This window comes from Ranitomeya imitator, chromosome 4 (genome assembly GCF_032444005.1).
Source record: "Ranitomeya imitator isolate aRanImi1 chromosome 4, aRanImi1.pri, whole genome shotgun sequence".
Lineage (NCBI taxonomy): Eukaryota > Metazoa > Chordata > Amphibia > Anura > Dendrobatidae > Ranitomeya > Ranitomeya imitator.
In genome coordinates this window covers 44866437-44889834 of record NC_091285.1, presented here as the reverse complement: position 1 = coordinate 44889834, position 23398 = coordinate 44866437, and positions in this window count along the sequence as shown.

Sequence of the window (23398 nt, the reverse complement as noted above, 5' to 3'; positions counted from 1 at the left end):
GACTAACACAGAAATAATATCTATCTATCAGTATACACATACAACTAAGCACTATATTATGGGTAAACGTATCAAGATCAATATAGTATGCTATGATACTCTCAGAACACATCAATGCGGCTAAATATAATATCTTTGCAACATTCTATTATATACACTGTTCTTATTATCTAACAGTTAATCGATGGTTGACGAGTAATGCTTAGCCTTTATGTCTCAGCTTAACAAGCACCATTCTCAACACTAGGTCAGTCCACATCGTAGTCTCTTTAGTCACCTCTTATCGCTACACTGGCCCTAACGGAGTTCACCGGTATTTCCCACTAGACCGCAAGTGCTAGATGTATGAGTCGCTGGGTATACAGTGTGCTTGTCTGGCCATATTTGTTCCCTGAAGCACGGCCCTGTCCGATAACCTAACAATGGAAGTAATTACCCACTGGAATGGTCCTCCGTTACAGCCAAATCATCTCTCGAGTTTTGTTTGGATCTGGTCATGGATTTCTAATGGTGCTGGTCATGGATATTCTTCATAGCTCGGGCCTCTCCAGCATCTGAACACTCTTGGACCCTTCTGTGGCAATGGTGGCTGTAGACCCACTATGCAGCCACACAACCTCGTACAGGTTCTTTTGCCAACTCCCTCAATCTCGGCCAGGACAGGCCTTTTATAATTAGTAACTGCGACACAACTGTCATGTGACCCAGTGCTTTCTCAATCCCCTTCCTGTGGGAACACACACTTCACCCTTAGGTTCCAACTAATTCTTCTTCTCTCTTGTTTGCCTCCATATGGGTGCTGGTTGCACAACGCAGTTCCTGCATACAAAGCCAGTGGAAGATCAGCAGCGTGTCACTGCTGTGTAGATTGTCCATTATAGTCTGGTATGTATAATTAAAGCTTAACTAAACTTTGGAAACTTTTTTTTACATTTTAGACTCTTTAAAAAAGCACAGCCATCAAAATTTTTATTTTTTTAGCCCTGTGTACTTAAAATTGCTAATTTTGCCCTTCTCCCCTGCTAATTCTTTTCTTTTCCATTAGGTCTATGCCATAACATGATTACAAACTGACTAGCTGAATCCTTCTAAGTTCTATGTAGAAACAGGAGGTCAATTTTCTCTGTATGGCTCATGAGTCGCTGCAAAAGTCCCTGACGGCGGAGGAGAGAGCAGCTGGGTCAGGAGTTGATAGGAGTAATGATAAATGCAGGGACAAGAGAATTCCTGTTTTTGTATAGAACAGAAAAGAGACGAATTAGCTGAGCAGAAAGGCAAAATGAGCAATTGTAAGTACACTGTGCAATATAACATGATGATTGCAATATATTAAGAGGATAAAAACCTTGATGTGAGGAGGGCTTCTTGAAATGTTCTACTGATTGATTAAAAGACCATTCCTTCCAGAACATGCACACAGAGCAAAGTACAGACACATAGATTTTCTGCCGAATCCATACTGCGAACAGTTAGGAGCTGTGCACTTTTGCCTCCTGAGCTGCACACCTCTGAGTATTCTTCTGAGCAATCGGCAAGGGTCTCCGGACCTATAACTCCTGTTATGGCTGGCAATCAGGCAACACAGCGTGCAGTAATCAGCGCACATACAGAGATCTGGCAATAACCAAAAACAATAGGACGAGCTCTGAGACGTGGAATCTCTGTAGACTGCAGTACCTGATCTATCCTCACACAACTATAAGCAGCAGTGGATTGCGCCTAACAACTACCTATGCAACTCGGCACTGCCTGAGGAGCTGACTAGCCTGAAGATAGAAATACAAGCCTGACTTACCTCAGAGAAATACCCCAAAGGAATAGGCAGCCCCCCACATATAATGACTGTTAGCAAGATGAAAAGACAAACGTAGGAATGAAATAGATTCAGCAAAGTGAGGCCCGATATTCTAGACAGAGCGAGGATAGCAAAGAGAACTATGCAGTCTACAAAAAACCCTAAAACGAAAACCACGCAAAGGGGCAAAAAGACCCACCGTGCCGAACTAACAGCACGGCGGTGCACCCCTCTGCTTCTCAGAGCTTCCAGCAAAAGACAATAGCAAGCTGGACAGAAAAAAACAGAAAACAAACTAGAAGCACTTATCTAGCAGAGCAGCAGGCCCAAGGAAAGATGCAGTAGCTCAGATCCAACACTGGAACATTGACAAGGAGCAAGGAAGACAGACTCAGGTGGAGCTAAATAGCAAGGCAGCCAACGAGCTCACCAAAACACCTGAGGGAGGAAGCCCAGAGACTGCAATACCACTTGTGACCACAGAAGTGAACTCAGCCACAGAATTCACAACAGTACCCCCCCCTTGAGGAGGGGTCACCGAACCCTCACCAGAACCCCCAGGCCGACCAGGATGAGCCACATGAAAGGCACGAACAAGATCTGGGGCATGGACATCAGAGGCAAAAACCCAGGAATTATCTTCCTGAGCATAACCCTTCCATTTGACCAGATACTGGAGTTTCCGTCTAGAACACGAGAATCCAAAATCTTCTCCACAATATACTCCAATTCCCCCTCCACCAAAACAGGGGCAGGAGGCTCCACAGATGGAACCATAGGTGCCACGTATCTCCTCAACAACGACCTATGGAATACATTATGTATGGAAAAGGAGTCTGGGAGGGTCAGACGAAAAGACACCGGATTGAGAATCTCAGAAATCCTATACGGACCAATAAAACGAGGTTTAAATTTAGGAGAGGAAACCTTCATAGGAATATGACGAGAAGATAACCAAACCAAATCCCCAACACGAAGTCGGGGTCCCACACGGCGTCTGCGATTAGCGAAAAGCTGAGCCTTCTCCTGGGACAAGGTCAAATTGTCCACTACCTGAGTCCAGATCTGCTGCAACCTGTCCACCACAGAATCCACACCAGGACAGTCCGAAGACTCAACCTGTCCTGAAGAGAAACGAGGATGGAACCCAGAATTGCAGAAAAATGGAGAGACCAAGGTAGCCGAGCTAGCCCGATTATTAAGGGCGAACTCAGCCAACGGCAAAAATGACACCCAATCATCCTGGTCAGCGGAAACAAAACATCTCAGATATGTTTCCAAGGTCTGATTGGTTCGTTCGGTCTGGCCATTAGTCTGAGGATGGAAGGCCGAGGAGAAAGATAGGTCAATGCCCATCCTACCACAAAAGGCTCGCCAGAACCTCGAGACAAACTGGGAACCTCTGTCAGAAACAATATTCTCAGGAATGCCATGTAAACGAACCACATGCTGGAAGAACAAAGGCACCAAATCAGAGGAGGAAGGCAATTTAACCAAGGGCACCAGATGGACCATTTTAGAAAAGCGATCACAGACCACCCAAATGACCGACATTTTTTGAGAAACGGGAAGGTCAGAAATGAAATCCATCGAAATATGTGTCCAAGGCCTCTTCGGGACCGGCAAGGGCAAAAGCAACCCACTGGCACGTGAACAGCAGGGCTTAGCCCTAGCACAAATTCCACAGGACTGCACAAAAGCACGCACATCCCGTGACAGAGATGGCCACCAGAAGGATCTAGCAACCAACTCCCTGGTACCAAAGATTCCTGGATGACCGGCCAGCACCGAACAATGAAGTTCAGAGATAACTTTACTAGTCCACCTATCAGGGACGAACAGTTTCTCGGCCGGACAACGATCAGGTTTATTAGCCTGAAATTTCTGCAACACTCTCCGCAAATCAGGGGAGATGGCAGACACAATGACTCCTTCCTTGAGGATACTCGCCGGCTCAGATAACCCCGGAGAGTCGGGCACAAAACTCCTAGACAGAGCATCCGCCTTCACATTTTTAGAGCCCGGAAGGTATGAAATCACAAAATCAAAACGAGCAAAAAATAACGACCAACGGGCCTGTCTAGGATTCAAGCGCTTGGCAGACTCGAGATAAGTCAAGTTCTTATGATCAGTCAATACCACCACGCGATGCTTAGCACCCTCAAGCCAATGACGCCACTCCTCGAATGCCCACTTCATGGCCAGCAACTCTCGGTTGCCCACATCATAATTACGCTCAGCAGCAGAAAATTTCCTGGAAAAGAAAGCACATGGTTTGAACACTGAGCAACCAGAACCTCTCTGTGACAAAACCGCCCCTGCACCAATCTCAGAAGCATCAACCTCGACCTGGAACGGAAGAGAAACATCAGGTTGACACAACACAGGGGCACAGCAAAAATGACGCTTCAACTCCTGAAAAGCTTCCACGGCAGCAGAAGACCAATTAACCAAATCAGCACCCTTCTTGGTCAAATCGGTCAATGGTCTGGCAATGCTAGAAAAATTACAGATGAAGCGACGATAAAAATTAGCAAAGCCCAGGAATTTCTGCAGACTTTTTAGAGATGTCGGCTGAGTCCAATCCTGGATGGCCTGAACCTTAACCGGATCCATCTCGATAGTAGAAGGGGAAAAGATGAACCCCAAAAATGAAACTTTCTGCACACCGAAGAGACACTTTGATCCCTTCACGAACAAGGAATTAGCACGCAGTACCTGGAAAACCATTCTGACTTGCTTCACATGAGACTCCCAATCATCTGAGAAGATCAAAATGTCATCCAAGTAAACAATCAAGAATTTATCCAGATACTCACGGAAAATGTCATGCATAAAAGACTGAAAAACAGATGGAGCATTGGCAAGTCCGAACGGCATCACCAGATACTCAAAATGACCCTCGGGCGTATTAAATGCCGTTTTCCATTCATCTCCCTGCCTGATTCTCACCAGATTATACGCACCACGAAGATCAATCTTAGTAAACCAACTAGCCCCCTTAATCCGAGCAAACAAGTCAGAAATCAATGGCAAGGGATACTGAAACTTAACAGTGATCTTATTAAGAAGGCGGTAATCAATACACGGTCTTAGCGAACCATCCTTCTTGGCTACAAAAAAGAACCCTGCTCCCAATGGTGACGACGATGGGCGAATATGTCCCTTCTCCAGGGACTCCTTCACATAACTGCGCATAGCGGTGTGTTCAGGTACGGACAAATTAAATAAACGACCCTTAGGGAATTTACTACCAGGAATCAAATCGATAGCACAATCACAATTCCTATGCGGAGGTAGGGCATCAGACTTGGACTCTTCAAATACATCCTGAAAGTCCGACAAGAACTCTGGGATGTCAGAAGGAATGGATGACGAAATAGACAAAAATGGAACATCACCATGTACTCCCTGACAACCCCAGCTGGTTACCGACATAGAGTTCCAATCCAATACTGGATTATGGGTTTGTAGCCATGGCAACCCCAACACGACCACATCATGCAAATTATGCAGTACCAGAAAGCGAATAACTTCCTGATGTGCAGGAGCCATGCACATGGTCAGCTGGGCCCAGTACTGAGGCTTATTCTTGGCCAAAGGTGTAGCATCAATTCCTCTCAACGGAATAGGACACCGCAAAGGCTCCAAGAAAAATCCACAACGTTTAGCATAATCCAAATCCATCAGATTCAGGGCAGCGCCTGAATCCACAAACGCCATGACAGAATACGATGACAAAGAGCACATTAAGGTAATGGACAAAAGGAATTTGGACTGTACAGTACCAATAACGGCAGAGCTATCGAACCGCCTAGTGCGTTTAGGACAATTAGAAATAGCATGAGTAGAATCACCACAATAGAAACACAGTCTGTTCAGACGTCTGTGTTCTTGCCGTTCTACTTTAGTCATAGTCCTGTCGCACTGCATAGGCTCAGGTTTACTCTCAGGCAGTACCGCCAGATGGTGCACAGATTTACGCTCGTGCAAGCGACGACCGATCTGAATGGCCAAGGACATAGACTCATTCAAACCAGCAGGCATAGGAAATCCCACCATTACATCCTTAAGAGCTTCAGAGAGACCCTTTCTGAACAAAGCCGCTAGTGCAGATTCATTCCACAGAGTGAGTACTGACCATTTCCTAAATTTCTGACAATATACTTCTACATCATCCTGACCCTGGCATAAAGCCAGCAGATTTTTCTCAGCCTGATCCACTGAATTAGGCTCATCGTAAAGCAATCCGAGCGCCAGGAAAAATGCATCAACATTACTCAATGCAGAATCTCCTGGTGCAAGAGAAAACGCCCAGTCCTGTGGGTCGCCGCGCAAAAAAGAAATAATAATCAAAACCTGTTGAATAGGATTACCAGAAGAATGAGGTTTCAAGGCCAAAAATAGCTTACAATTATTTCTGAAGCTCAGGAACTTAGTTCTGTCACCAAAAAACAAATCAGGAATCGGAATTCTTGGTTCTAGCATCGATTTCTGATCAATAGTATCTTGAATCTTTTGTACATTTACAACGAGATTATCCATTGAGGAGCACAGAGCCTGAATATCCATGTCCACAGCTGTGTCCTGAAGCACTCTAATGTCTAGGGGAAAAAAAAGACTGAAGACAGAGCTAAGAAAAAAAAATGCTGTCAGGATTTCTTTTTTCCCTCTATTGGGAATCATTGGTGTGGCTCCTTGTACTGTTATGGCTGGCAATCAGGCAACACAGCGTGCAGTAATCAGCGCACATACAGAGATCTGGCAATAACCAAAAACAATAGGACGAGCTCTGAGACGTGGAATCTCTGTAGACTGCAGTACCTGATCTATCCTCACACAACTATAAGCAGCAGTGGATTGCGCCTAACAACTACCTATGCAACTCGGCACTGCCTGAGGAGCTGACTAGCCTGAAGATAGAAATACAAGCCTGACTTACCTCAGAGAAATACCCCAAAGGAATAGGCAACCCCCCACATATAATGACTGTTAGCAAGATGAAAAGACAAACGTAGGAATGAAATAGATTCAGCAAAGTGAGGCCCGATATTCTAGACAGAGCGAGGATAGCAAAGAGAACTATGCAGTCTACAAAAAACCCTAAAACGAAAACCACGCAAAGGGGCAAAAAGACCCACCGTGCCGAACTAACAGCACGGCGGTGCACCCCTCTGCTTCTCAGAGCTTCCAGCAAAAGTTAATAGCAAGCTGGACAGAAAAAAACAGAAAACAAACTAGAAGCACTTATCTAGCAGAGCAGCAGGCCCAAGGAAAGATGCAGTAGCTCAGATCCAACACTGGAACATTGACAAGGAGCAAGGAAGACAGACTCAGGTGGAGCTAAATAGCAAGGCAGCCAACGAGCTCACCAAAACACCTGAGGGAGGAAGCCCAGAGACTGCAATACCACTTGTGACCACAGAAGTGAACTCAGCCACAGAATTCACAACAAACTCCCACCAATCTGCAATGAATTTAAGGGCCTAAAAAAAATTAATGATTCCAAAGTTTAGCTACATTTTAATGCTAGGAGGCACTGGCGACAGGCTACCATCCAGCACATGAAGCTTTGTTCATGAGGTCCATTTTAAGGCAAAGTCTCTAGTGAATTACAAGTCTTTTATAATAGCTTTGTTGCATTTACAATTACCTACATGTTTTCACATGTAACATGGCTCCATGGTTACAAATTTGCTTTATGAGTAATGTGTGAATCGTTAGCATTGCATCTGTTAGTATGACTTACTTTGCACATGATGCGTTTGGCATCACTGAGATATGCATTTTCACAGTTTTTTTCCATGTCTGTGTGGGAGGGCTGAGTATTAGCTTGACTAAGACTTTGGTGTCCTACTTCTAACAGCTCATAAATAGCTTTATGTTCACAGATCTGAAACAATGCATCCCTGTTAAGAATTCAATTACATTAATAACATGTCTATGTCTAACAGAATTTCCAATGTAAAGTCAAGTGATACAATTGGAATCGTTGCCTATGGACTGTCCAAGCCATGGTGAGTCATCCGCAAGCTTCTTCTTCTACTTCCCTTTGTATGCTCAATGCTACTTTGCACTCTACAGGGTGGGCCATTTATATGGATACACCTAAATAAAATGGGAATGGTTGGTGATATCAACTTCCTGTTTGTGGCACATTAGTATATGGGAGGGGGAAAACTTTTAAAGATGAGTGGTGATCATGACCGCCATTTTGAAGTCGGCCATTTTGGATTCAACTTTATTTTTTCTAATGGGAAGAGGGTCTTGTGACACTTCAATCTCATTGAGAATTTCACAAGAAAAACAATGGTGTGCTTGGTTTTAACATAACTTAATTCTTTCATGAGTTATTTACAAGTTTATGACCACTCACAAACTGTGTTCAAAGTGCTGCCCATTGTGTTGGATTGTCAATGCTACCCTCATCTCCCACTCTTGACACACTGATAGCACCACCGCAGAAGAAATGCTAGCACAGGCTTCCAGTGTCCGTTGTTTCAGATGCTGGGGTCATCTGAAGGCATATGTCTATGCTGTGAAGATGCGAGATGTGCAGCATCTGAAACAACAGATACTGGAAGCCTGTGCTAGCATTTCTTCTGTGGTGTTGTGATCTGTCATTGGCTACATCAGAACAAAGATAAGGTTCTGGAGTGGCCATCTCAGTCTCCTGACCTCAATATCATTGAGCCACTCTGGGGAGATCTCAAGCGCACAGTTCATGCTAGACAGCCCAGGAATCTACAGGAACTGGAGGCTTATTGCCAAAAAAAGTGAGAAGCTTTACAATTTGAGAAAATAAAGAACCTCATCCACAAATACCACAAAAGAGTTCAAGCTGTCATTGAAATGGGGCATGTGAACTTTTGACCAGGGTCATTTGGATGTTTTGGGTTGTCATTATGATTTAAAAAGAGAAAACACAGTAGTTTGACAATAAATAGATTCACCTAACCACTAACCATGAGTGGAGAAAAAGTTTTGGTGTTATCATTCAAATTCTCAAAAAAAAAAAAAAGCCAAGAAAGCAAAAATTCTGCCAGGGTATGTAAACTTTTGAGCACAACTGTAGTTTAGAACAAACTTCCGATGGCAGAATGTGTTATTGCAGAACTTGTGGTGGTCTTTATAGTTCTACTATTATAAAGCTTTGTTACTCACCACAGCTGTCACTCCAGGAGGAGTGCCCGCCCTAGCAGAAATCAGGAAATAAGGAGACTGTAAGGCTGGAGTCACACTAGCGAGTTTTATGGACGTAAGAGCGCAGAAAATACGTCCGTAAAACTCACCAAACAAAGGGCCCAATTATTCTCTATGCCCCTGCTCCTATCTGCCGTATTTTACTGATCAGTATTATACAGCTTTCTACGGCCGTAGAAAATCACAGCATGCTGCGTTTGTCACCGTATTGCGCAAAAAAAACGCCAATGAAAGTCTATGGAAGCCCCAAAAATACAGATTACACACGGACCAGCAGTGTGACTTGCGAGAAATACGCAGCGGTGTTAGAGAGAAAAGCCGGTAATTCAGTGCGGTGTACAGTAAAATCACACTGACAGCTTACAGTAGAATAGGTAGAATAAATGTGTACACATAGAATAGGTATATATATATTTATGTCAGTGAGACACATATATGTATATATATTCTTACTTCATACAGCGCTAGATAGTTTTAAAGCCGGTAATTCAATTACCGGCTTTTGCTATCTCCTTCCTAAAACCCGACATGATATGAGACCTGGTTTACATACAGTAAACCATCTCATATCATCATTTTTTTTTGCATATTCCACACTACTAATGTTAGTAGTGTGTATATGCAAAATTTGGCCATTCTAGCTAGTAAATTAAGGGGTTAAATGGCGGAAAAAATTGGCGTGGGCTCCCGTGCAATTTTCTCCGCCAGAGTAGTAAAGCCAGTGACTGAGGGCAGATATTAATAGCCTGGAGAGGGTCCATGGTTATTGGCCCCCCCCCCCTGGCTAAAAACATCTGCCCCCAGCCACCCCAGAAAAGGCACATCTGGAAGATGCGCCTATTCTGGCACTTGGCCACTCTCTTCCCATTCCCGTGTAGCGGTGGGATATGGGGTAATGAAGGGTTAATGCCACCTTGCTATTGTAAGGTGACATTAAGCCAAATTAATAATGGAGAGGCGTCAATTATGACACCTATCCATTATTAATCCAATAGTAGTAAAGGGTTAAAAAATACACAAACACATTATTAAAAATTATTTTAATGAAATAAAAACAAAGGTTGTTGTAATAATTTATTCTATGCTCAATCACTGAAGACCCTCGATCTGTAACAAAAAAAAAAAAAAAAAACAACAATATCCATACCTTTCGAAGATCTGTAACGTCCAACGATGTAAATCCATCTGAAGGGGTTAAAATATTTTGCAGCAAGGAGCTCTGCTAATGCAGCGCTGCTCCTTGCTGCAAAACCCCGGGGAATGAAGGTAAAGTAGGTCAATGACCTATATTTACCTTCATTTGCGGTGAGGCGCCCTCTGCTGGTTGTTCCTAGATCGTGGGAACCTTCCTAGAAAGCTCCAAGGCTCGAGTTCATAAGAGGCGCCCTCTGCTGGTTGTTCCTAGATCGTGGGAACTTTCCTAGAAAGCTCCCAGGCTCGAGTTCATAAGAGGCGCCTTCTGCTGGTTGTTCCTAGATTGTGGGAACTTTCCTAGAAAGCTCCCAGGCTCGAGTTCATAAGAGGCGCCCTCTGCTGGTTGTCCTCATATGAACTCGAGCCTGGGAGCTTTCTAGGAAAGTTCCCACGATCTAGGAACAACCAGCAGAGGGCGCCTCACCGCAAATGAAGGTAAATATAGGTCATTGACCTACTTTACCTTCATTCCCCGGGGTTTTGCAGCAAGGAGCAGCGCTGCATTAGCAGAGCTCCTTGCTGCAAAATATTTTAACCCCTTCAGATGGAATAATTGAATTACCGGCTTTAAAGCTATCTAGCGCTGTATGAAGTAAGAATATATATACATATATGTGTCTACTGACATATATATATATAGACAGTATATATGTTTTTTTTTTACAAATGGATCCCTTGTATAGCCGTATGTTGGTTTTGCAAGCCTGCGAGAAAAACACGCAGTACGGATGCCATACGGATTACATACGGAGGAAGCCATGCGCAAAAAACGCTGACACACCCTGCCTACGGAGGAGCTACAGACCACTATTTTGGGGACTTTTCAGCGTATTACGGCCGTAATATACGGACCGTATTGTCTTACGCTGAGTGTGACTCCAGCCTAAGGAGACCGCACAGCTTTGAGCTGTTCAAGAGACAATGCGAGACAAATATATCCTCTAATCACAACTCTCACTTTCCTGAGCCGTGTGCTTGTTAATAAGCACTTTTATCTCTGTATGCAAATAGGCTTGAAAAAGGCTTATAGCCGAAACGTCACCACACCATATGGACCTAATAAAGTCCACCTTATTTTGAAACTACTTTTTGGAGTGCTGCCTTCCGTTTTTTACTACTATATGTTGGCAAGTATGGATTGATTGCTGGGAGACTTTGCACCCATTTAACTTTTGGTGCTGTTCCATTTTTTCTAACTATCTGCAAATATTATGATAACAGTGTAGACTCAAAACAAACAGACAGACATTTAACATGCTGTAGCAAGACTGAGCTCCTGACCAAAACAGTTGCTCAAGGAAGAGCCTCACCCCCATCAAGCAACCAGGAGGTAAGGAGACTGCATAACTCTGACCTGCTCATGAGACATCTTGAGAATAACCCTTTAACATGTTCTCATGGTGACATTTGCTATGAGACCCTTTTTCCTCAGCAGCAGGTACTTAGATATTTTGATTCTTAGAACATGTCACATGGTCATATGCATTAAGTGCAGGGTATGAGCGCATTCATGTAAAATAAAAAAATAAATAGAAAAATATATAAAAATTGAGCATCTGTTCGTTTTACGGTTGTGTAACTGACCCTAAGTGCACATGATCAGAGAGCTTCCATTGTTTTATAGATTGTGTGTCTAAAAGCAGCATAAACCTTCCATTGCTGTATGTAAACAAATTAAACTTTCGAGTATTTAATGAGCAAAGATGTCACATGAGAGCCGCGCTTCCTATCTAGCATGGATCGGTAACTGACTCCACTATATTGCTATATTAATCATTGGACTAGCCATTATTTTATACCATCAGTGCCAAGTAAGATGGATTATAATGCATTATTTACTTTCCTTCGTAGCTATGCACATTTAACTTTGTAGGCATAACAAGCCTCGGATCAGAGATGTTTCCAATTCAATTCCATTGCCGGAGGCGTAATGATATAATGTGATCAGCACAGGGATATAAGACTCCACCATCCGGGCACAAACTAAAGTATCAAGTACCCCTGCCATAATAGTTAATCCTCCATTATACTAATATCTGAGACTAGCACAGGAAACCATTGCCAGATAAAGGTCTTTAATGAAATGTAGATATCTTGTATAATAAATTGGGATCTAATATGGATGCTACATATATTATTCTTGTGTTTTATAAGGCAATTATATTCTGAGTGAGGTCATATTGGAAAAGCTATAACCGACAATGGTGATAACTAAAACCCAACAATGTACCAATAATCAGTGCGCATTGGCATCATGGTTCTGATCCTACCATACAGCTGTAGAATTAGACATACCGACATGTAGCACAGCCACTCCTGTAGTGTCCTGATTAAAGGGGTTGTCTGCCCTTAGGCTGCCTATGTGACTGCAAACTTGTGACTCCTCACATTGGGTTCACTGTGCCGCTGTGAGGATTTTCCAGTACCGGAGTGAGGAATGACATTCGCGAGACCGCAAGTATGTGATTATCCACACATGAGGTCATGTACAGACTAGACATGCACGACCTCACTCAATACAAGGCCGGGAACGTCTAGTTGGAATATGGATGGAAATATGCAAGTTGCATGACCACTCACTCCCGGTGCTAGCCGACAGATACTAGAATCTGCTGTAAGCATAACAAACTCTTCTCTGGAATTGTTCACACTACAAATGCTGCTGCATCAGAGTTTATCTTCTGTACAAACAACTTTGCTATGGGCCCCATAACAGCCACATGGGATGCCTGTATTGTAAGAATGCCCTTGAAGTGGATCAATAATACCTATACTTGTCATGATCCAGTTCTGAGTTTATGTTCAGCTGTTTTATCTTTGGACTGGTCATGTGGGAGTTAATCCTCTCTGCCTCACTTTGAAGCTGGCTGAGCTATTTAAGTCCTCTGCAACCTGTGGGCCAGTGTCAGCTATAGTTCATGCTGCACGGTTTGAGCACCTGACCTGGATCCCTGTTCTACTGTTCCTCTTTGCCTCTGACTGCCTGCACCCGTTTATGACTTGTTCCGACCTTTGGCCTGTAGCCCGACTCCGTCTTACGTCTCACGTTTTGGTTACCGTGTTCCCGGTAGGCTCTGACGTCTTGCTTGTCCCCGACTATTCTCTGCTCGCCCTTTCTGTACCGCACTGCTATCTCCGTGTATAACCTTGGCTTGTCTCACGTCTCTTTCTTTACCTGTGACACCTGTGTTGTTGTTCAGTGTTGCTGCGCTGTGTGTGCAACCTCCTTTCCTTAACCAGCACCCCCTTGTGGAGGTTGCTCTATACTGCACTGAAGCAGCACATTACAATACTTTGTGACAAGTAATTTCGTCACTTATTTTTCACACAGAAGTCGTGCGGAAGTTGTGTGTATGCGTCTTTTATTATAGGCTCTATTGTACGAGACGCACAATTTTCCTTGTTATATTATCGCAAAATTAAATTAGTTTTGAAGTAAAAAAAAAGTTCCTTGGGCTTTTGTGAGGAGAGTTGTCTATCTAGAATAAAGAATCATTCTTCTGTTTCTCCCTGATGAATAGATAATCACTATTATGCACGTCAAGTAAATGCTTGATTTCTTTTTTTTTTTATTAAACTTTCTAACTAATGTGCGATTGTTAGCCATCTCTTCACATTTTGTACATTTTCATTTGCCTGTTCTTGCATTTATTCTACCAGAAACAATAACGGCCCACTCGGTTTTGCCTTCTTTTCTCACTCCACACTGCAGGTTCTATTCGGATGTAATCAAATCAGAAGTTTTATTAAAGTTCAGATGACTTTTTAATGGAATCCATTTATTATGTTACTTCTATTCTCTCCTGCCATTTACCGAGAACCCTGACGTCCATGTTTCCTGCCCTGGAGGGCTTTTTTTTTCTCGCTCCTGCTCATTCTTTTGCTGCTCTGCATCTTGTCCTTCGATAGTATCTCTGTCTTTGACCATAATATCACTGTATAGGGAAAGGAATGCTCCATGGCAGAGGTGTGAAAGGACCCAAAATATTCACAGAAATGGTTTATGAGACAAGTACTGTGCAACAAGGGTTAATCAAAAGGTAATAGTTGTCAAAGAGTAGGCATGGGGCTCCATGGTCAAATGTCTAATGGGGCTCTTAAAGACTATAAAAGTAGCTGAAAAACTGGAAGTGTTTCAGTGTGTGACCTGGACCACATGGAATGGCGGGGAGGTCTGTATTCTTGGGGGAAAAAGACAGAGACACTAACAGATTAAAGGCAACCAAGTTAATATGGCTTAGTGGTCCTGGTACAGAAGATTGACACCTTTGCAAAGGAGTTACCTCTGAAAATATCCTGGAGTTACCAGGTACTAACAAATATCTATAGTGGCCCTGCAGTAGAGCAGACCAAAAGAGCTACAGAGATTAAGTAGGGCACCTGGTGCGAGAGGGATTCTGAATGCAGGTGAAACATACACTCTATTATTATAATTTACTTCATAGTTATAAACCTATAAGGGGGTGCTTCCTTTTTCACCTGTCCTACCAGGTGCACATATGGATTTGGTACAGAAGGACAGTCAAGTTGATTTTGTCCACTACAAGGATAGAGGTCATCAAAGGTATACATTTATATTAGGCTTATAATTATGTTATGAATGTGGTGAATGTACATTAATTAATGCGAGCTCAGTCTATACACTGTATCAATTATCTCATCAGAGTTCCTGTTATACCCGTCCACCCTCTTTTTAATCAACTGTATAAAGATTTGGATACAGGTGAAAGGGGATGTCCGGCCTTAGACTACAACTCTGTGTTACTGCAGACCTATGAATCCTCAAATTGTGCACACTGCACTCTGTCAGAATTCTCTGGTGCTGACACGTGACTGTAAATATGCAATATGCATACTCCCAGCCACATTCCGACTAGACGTGTCCAGCCGCGCTCCATACACTTGCATTGAGCAAGGTCGTGCACATGTAGTCGGCATGTGACCGTATGTATGCAAGTCACATACCAGCATTCACACACTGGCAATAGGAGCAATGCATGTAATGTTAGAATTCACAAGTCTGCAGTCACATAGAGTGACTGCAGACTTGTAGCTTCAGGTAGGACAACCCTTTCACTTTTATTAAATATAAGTCCTTTCCATTTCCTGTTATGGTTTGCAGCACTGACATCATGTCGATAAAGCTGTAGCCAAGCAGTGAGCTCAGCGGCTCTACTCAAGTTGATGGCACAATCTGAGCTAAATCATTGGCTGCAGCACTATCAACGCGATGGCAGCTCTGCAAACAATACCAGACACCTGGTGCAACGACAGAAACTCAGCGTTGTAACTGTGTGAGACAATGAGACTAGCTCAGTTTAGGGTAGAGGGGTTTTTAGAAACATTTTCCAGCTTTGAGGTGGGCTCAGCCCACATCAAAGCAGGGGACCCGACCTCCGCAGTAATAGTATGGCGGAGGTCCGGAAGGGGTAAAATTTTTGTGGAAAATCACAAACTGAAAAGTGGGGCGTGCAATATTCTTGGGCCTCTTTATCTTAATACTTTGTTGCGCCATCTTTTGCTCGATTACAGCTGCAAGTCGCTTGGCGTATGTCTCTATCAGTTTTGTACACCGAGAGACTGAAATTCTTGGCCATTCTTCCTTGGCAAACAGCTCGAGCTCAGTGAGGTTTGATGGAGATCGTTTGTGAACAGCAGTTTTCAGCTCTTTCCACAGATTCTCGATTGGATTGAGGTTTGGACTTTGACTTGGCCATTCTAACACCTGGATACGTTTATTTGTGAACCATTCTAATGTAGATTTTGCTTTATGTTTGGAATCATTGTCTTGTTGGAAGACAAATCTCTGTCCCAGTCTCACGTTTTTTGCAGACTCCAACAGGTTTTCTTCAAGAATGGTCCTGTATTTGGCTCCATCCATCTTCCCATCAATTTTAACCATCTTACCTGTCCCTGCTGAAGAAAAGCAGGCCCAAACCATGATGCTGCCACCACCATGTTTGACAGTGGGGATGGTGTGTTCAGGGTGATGAGCTGTGTTGCCTTTACGCCAAACATATAGTTTGGCATTGTTGCCAAAAAGTTTGATTTTGGTTTCATCTGACCAGAGCTCCTTCTTCCACATATTTGGTGTCTCCCAGGTGGCTTGTTGCAAACTTTAAATGACACTTTTATGGATATCTTTGAGAAATGGCTTTCTTCTTGCCACTCTTCCATAAATGCCATATTTGTGCAGTGTATGACTGATTGTTGTCTTATGGACAAACTGTCCCACCTCAGCTGTAGATCTCTGCAGTTTATCTAGAGTGATCATGGGCCTCTTGGCTGCATCTCTGATCAGTCTTCTCCTTGTTTGAGAGGAAAGTTTAGAGGGACGGCCGGGTCTTGGTAGATTTGCAGTGGTATGATGCTCCTTCCATTTCAATATGATCGCTTGCACAGAGCTCCTTGGGATGGTTAAAGTTTTGGAAATCATTTTGTATCCAAATCCAGCTTTAAACTTCTCCAAAATAGTATCATGGACCTGCCTGCTGTGTTCCTTGGTCTTCATGATGCTCTCTGTGCTTCAAACAGAACCCTGAGACTATCACAGAGCAGGTGCATTTATACGGAGACTTGATTACACACAGGTGGATCATATTTATCATCATTAGGCATTTAGGACATCATTGGATCATTCAGAGATCCACAATGAACTTCTGGAGTGAATTTGCTGTACTGAAAGTAAAGGGGCTGAATAATTGTTAGGGGTCGAGTTCCCGCCTCTGCACAGGGGGAATCTCGAGCCATCTCTGCTGCGGTCTCCCATTCTTCTCCTGCCGCAGTGGAGCCTGCTCAGTGGTGACGTCTGTCCCAGCGTCTCGCTCAGTCTGACTCTGTGCAAAGGGTTACTGCTGCCTTTCCAGCTTCTGCCATTGTAGCCAGTACTGGGCAGCGGCAAGCAGATGTTTTTGGGACTAAGTCCTGCTTTTCCCCTTTTGAGCATGCCCAGGGTAAGATCTCTCATTGGAGATCAAGGGTCACATGCTTAGATACTGCAGCAAATCCCATTGTTCCTCCAGGAAGGTCCTGAAGGTGCTCAACTTCTGTGGCAGCCTCCCATTGGTCCTTCTGGGAAGGTCCTGTACTTGCTGCAGCTATAAAAGGTTCGCATGACCGCACGGCCATGCGCTAGAATTAATCTAAGTTATGTGCTTTGCGCCAGTGTGGTTATGTGTGTATGTATTCAGGAACCCGGCTGAAATAAGCCCCTAGAATATCGGCACCTCCAGTGAGGAGATTGTGTGTAGTGTATGTATTCAGGGACCCGGCAAAAATAAGCCCCCAGAATACCGGCACCTCCGGTGAGGAGATTGTGTGTTTGCATGACCACAGACTGCTATCAGCTCGGCAGTTAGCTTGCGCGCCTGTGAGTCTAACAGGGCGCAGTGTTTTCCTTTCACGGCTACTCTGTGAAGTAACAAAGCTAGCTTATATCACCAAATAGTGCCACCATTCACTAGCAGCAGGTTCCTCCTGCACGGTGGCCCCTGGGCTGCCAAAGCATCAATAATAAACATCTATCTAGCGTTCCGCTAGCCCTAACAATAATATTGCACGCCCCACTTTTCAGTTTTTGAATTTCCACAAACATTTAAAGCAACCAATAAATTTTGTTCAACTTCACAATTGTGTTCCACTTGTTGTTGATTCTTCATCAAAAATTTACATTTGGTATCTTTATGTTTGAAGCATGATATGTGGGAAAAGGTTGAAAAGTTCCAGGGGGCCGAAAACTTTCGCAAGGTACTGTATGTAGGAGGGGCTGTCTGTGTTAAGTAAGAGTTTCTTTCTGTTAAGAGTCAGTTAGAGCCTGGGAGCTGAACAGCTCAGGAGGGCCTTAGTGCCCAGATAGTTTTTTGAGGCTTAATGCCCGGACCGCACAAGGACAGCCCCGTAACCTTAAGCAAGGTACCCAGCCATTCAGAATCCTGACGGACAGAAGTACAGCTGAGGCAGCAGTGTTACCACAGTTCGAGACAGAAGCTAGAGAAGTAGTCTGTGACTAGTACAGGGACACAGGTCGCTCACCATGTGGCAGATCATTGCTTGGGCTGATGCCTTTTGTACTAGGGTGAAACAGATGGAGGAAGACTCAGGAGATTTGAGCTCGCACAGGGAGGATGCTGCATTATCACAAGAGGCGGTATATCCCCGTAATGTACTGCAGGACGTAGGTGAAAGCGTAGGGAGAGTGGAGAACGTGAACTGTGTGGAACCTAATGCTGATGATATAACTGACAAGAATGTACTGCTACAAACAAAGAGTAAAGTTCATCATTTTAAGTTTAAAAAGGACTCTGTCTCTTATTGTAAGACAGAAGCAGCGGAACTTCAGTCAACTCAATGGGACCCAGATGCTACAGAGGGTGAAACGAAAGGTATGCTGTAGAAGGGACATTGTTTGCATGTAATTGGGGGCCAGGGCACATGTGATCAGTTAACCTCAGCCACGACTACAGCTCTGGCCTGGCCTTTTACATACACACAAAGTAAACAAACGTGTAATTACAACACTTTTCAGGAAGAAATACTTCATTTTCTGAAAGAATTGTAAGGGTGCCAACACTTTCGGCCATGATCGGACATCACTGGTTTATACCGCCACCCATTCAATATTGGTAAAAGAGCTGAAAAAGCAAGATGTTAGAGTCAATGTGTATTAATTCCTGTTGACAAGACCAAAGGGTAAACTGAGAATGAGACTCCTGTACTATCGGATTCCTTCTCACTAGTGAGCAGAAGTATACCAGACCGTCCTCGATAACAATTAATCTATTGACCTAAAAAGGTTTCTTGAGGCGACATTAAATGCTCCTATAGATCCATGTAAGTCAGTAAAAGACTAAAAAAAGTTATAGGCTTCAATACTGTCAGGCAAATAAATAAGATTATAAGGCATTGAATCATCACCAGGCAGATATCATCATAGCAAAGTTGATCATAGTTTTCAAAGAGATTCTCACTTTTCGTCTCTAATGAAGATCACTAGAGCAAATCCAATTTTTAGAACATAACATAACTTTTTGGGGAGTGCGGAAGTTTATTATGCTCATGTAATGTAACCTAGGGGTTCTGCTCAGCTCCTTCTATTCGATACCATGCTGCCAACACTTCCGACATCATGGTCAGTGCGACAGCTTCCCTTTAAGCTAAACTTTCTTTTATTGCCACAAGCAAACTTGAGTTGAGGCTCCTGTGCATTTTTCCTCGTTTTCTTCAGACACAGGCTGTATTCGTGAGGCTAAATGTAATGGTTCTGGACAAATATTAAAAAATGAGAACGTCTGCAATAACTGCATTGACTTTATTACAACTTCAATATAGGTTTCAGAATGGGACTACACCTGACTTATGAGCGGATATTCGGCTCCAAGCCCACCTCCCACCTCCCAATAACTTCAGTAATCAGCCCTGGGCGAGTCAGCTGCAGTTTATGAGGCAATAACTTGCCAGTGTTCCCAGCCTTAGATGTTACTGGGGCCTTGGGAATGTGTTAATGCAGTGCAAATGACTCACTAAGGAGAAAGGGAGCATTTTATCCAATACAACCAGGAGGGGAGAAGGGGTTATGAAGAGAAAAATGATTTTAATGAAAACAAAGAAAATTACATTTATTTTTTATTTTTACCAAGAATGTGAAGCTAAGCAGTGAAAAAAAAAAAGGCCGATGGCATAGCCTTGTGCCACACACTTCATTTATAAGTCTTGGATGTCAGGCACGATAAGCATCCAGACAGAAAAACTTATTAACGCAATCAGTCTTGGAAAACTCAGAAAAACAGTCAAGTACCCTATATGTCAGCCTAAATAATGACTATACTTTACTTTAACCTTACTAAATGCTCATGATTGTTTGATCAAACACCCATATTTAAAAAAAAAAAAACTTGATGACTTCATAAAGTACGAATTCCACATCGATATTACGGTCACAAGCCTCAGCCCAACGTTGGACGTAATAACCACAACTGACAGCATCGTAGATTCCCCATGAGTTCAGGTCTTTAAATTACCAGTCGCACCAGGACTTGTGGCTATGATATGGGCGCAGAAAGTAACCTTTATTACACTTGTGTGAAACAGATCTAAGAAAAGAAGTAGTGGTGTCAACCAAGAAGTTGTTAGAGAGGTCATGAAGTTCGAAAATAGAATTAGGAATACATTTTAGAATCCAGCTTTAGTGGACAGAAGGTTGGGAAGATACTTCTGTACACGAGGGATTTTTAGTTCTACTGTTATTTTGGTGGAAATTATATTACTCTGGAGTTTTCGGAAGATGAGGACAGAGTGTCACGAACATGCCGCATCCTGCTGGACTTGTAGTGCATCTGTGATTAGAAGATCACAGAGATTAGCTGATCACATGTCCTCTTTGAGGTCTACATGGCCATTCACATGAGTGGTGCAGTTTTATTATCTCTTACTGTGCAGAATGGGTTAAGAGTCCCTGGTTGAAATATGCTGAGATTCCATTTGGCTTTTTGTCTCAGCTGCTGCTCATTGAGTCCACTCCCCTTGATTATTTTAGCCCGGTCTTGGCTTCTTCTCTTACCAGCAATAGATTTTCTATCCTAAGCCTGACTTTTCCAGAGAAAGGTGTTCCTGGAGAAGCTATTGTGTTTCCATTCACGTCATGGAGTTTTATTTGTTTGTGTGTTTTCGCTTGCTTGTCTCCTTCCCTGTGTTGTCTTGTCGTAGTAGTAAGAGCAGTGTCTTGCTGCCTATCTTATTTGCCAGTGCAGAGCCCAGGGTTAGTCAGGGCGTTTTCCACATGCAGGGCTGCCACCAGACATTTTCAGGGCCCCATACTGGCAACATTTTCAGGCCCCTTTGAGACTCCACCCAGGTTCCTCTCCTTGAACCTTCCACAGTCCCACCACCCACTCTAGGAAAAACTCGAATTCCACACCACGTCTCCACCAATCACACATAATTATTCCCCATCAAACACCTTATCGCATACATAGCCATCAGCTTTTGTTTTGGCCAAAAGATTGTTTAAGCCACCACCATGACAAGGTAGACTCTTTTGGCAGGGAAGATAAAATAAAATCCAGCTCACCAAAATCGCATCTTGTGGGTGTTCCGGGCCCAGAAGCACCTTGTTAGGGTGTGTAAAATGCAAAAATGAAGAGAATCCAGCTCCACAAACTGTGATTCTTTATTGACATAAGCAATACGGAGGACATACACAGTCAGCGATACAAAATAACATGACCCGCCTCAACGCGTTTCATGTGTCTGCGCACCCTTAATCATGATCATACAATACTGATCATTAATTAAAAAACACAACACTACTCTTGCCATAAGTGCCTTTATACACAGGAGCTCTGTATATAGTATACAATCTATAGTATCAGTGTATAGGTAATAGTGACTCACCAGTGACATTATACACTCGAGCTCTGTAAATAGTGTAAGTGTACAGGTAATACAGGGATCGATGACATTATACAAAGGAGCTCTGTGTATACTATACAGTGTATAATGTTCTTACCAGTGACATCTCTAGTTGAAGATATTCAATTTTGCTTTTCGTCCTCATTCAGTGCAGATCGCCAACACTTCTTCCAGCTAGGACTTGTCTCTGCAGAAAATAACACAGTTATCTAGAGCACATTCTCCAATATTTCCCCAACTTTTACACTATGTCAGATGAGGAAAAAAGCGACAGTGTCGCCATGCACAGTAACAGAACCACCCCTCATTGAAAACAGGATTCTCCAAAATAAAATACATCACAGCAGTAATAATATCCCTTAAATAGCCCCTACAGTAATAATGTCTTACATCCTGGCATCTTCCTGTAATATCGTCTCCCATCCTGGCCCCCATGTGTCTCATTCCTGGCCCCATATGTCTCCATCCTGCTCCCATATGTCCTCCCATCATGGTCTCATATGTTTCCATCCTACCCCTCCATATGTTCTCCCATGCTGCACCTCCATATGTCCTCCCATCCTGGCCCCAAATGTCCTCCCATCCTGGCACCGTATGTCTCCATCCTGCCCCATTTGTCCTCCCATCCTGGCCCCATATGTCTCCATACTGTCCCCCATATGTCTACATCTTGCCCTCATATATGTCCTCTCATCCTGCCCCCATATGTCTCCATCCTGGCCCTCCAAATGTCTCCCCATATTGCAGATTTCAGCATGAAAAAAAAAGTTTCTCCGTACCTGGCCTTGGTCCAAAGGCATCCTCTTCCTCAACCATTTGAGGTGCGGACGCACTGACATATGATAGTGAAGTCATACGCCGGCAACATGCGTGCCGACGTCAGCTGCTGGCCTCTGATTAGCTAAGGCAAGAGTCACCGCACTCTCTCTATTTTCAGTGATGCAAGGCTTTTATTCATTCGTAAAAGCAAATAAATATAAGCAAAATAACAGCCTTCCTTTATCCAAACTCATAGGCTGGTGACCTGATCGTACTTTTGTTCTATTTTTTGTTGTTGTTTTGTTTGTATTTATTTTATGTATATATAATTTGTACAGCATTTTTTTCTACGTATATATCACCTGGGTTATTGATCACGTATTGTTGTTTTTATATGCTATGTTATCTCACATGACTAGTGTATCATTTTGTTTATATATTGTCCTTTTCTTTTACAGCGACATTGTGAAAAAGACCCTGGTGGGATCGAAACGTCTAACTTTGTTGCACATTTCATAGCAACATTCTGTTTTTGTTTGCTTTCACAAATGAATAAAAGCTTTGCAGAACTGAAAATAAAGAATGTGCAGTAAATATCTCTTGCTGTGGTCGAGGGGTCACATACTTCATTTCACCAGCACCTCGAAACACGACCAAGTGCAAGCCAATCTTCTAATATCTATGGCCTCTGATTGGCGGGCAGCTGCTATTGCATTGTAGGACGTGGGTCCTGCACGGCAGTAGATTTAAACTGAACGTGTGTCAGATTATGCATGTTCGGTTAATGAGCTAATGGCAAAATCCTGCCCCTAGGTCCCAGTGAAGACAGGGGCCCAGACCATGCTCCCTTCCTCACAGGACCCCACATGCACCAGTAAGGGCTGTAATGCCCTGATGGTGGCACTGGGCACATGAGAGTGCATGAGTGAAGGACCCGTCAATTTGATAGGAAGCACATTAAGCATTAAGTGAGTATTGAAGACACCATCTCCCCTTCTCCCTATCATTGGGGCCTTCCCTGTCCTACTTCCCCCCCTCTAT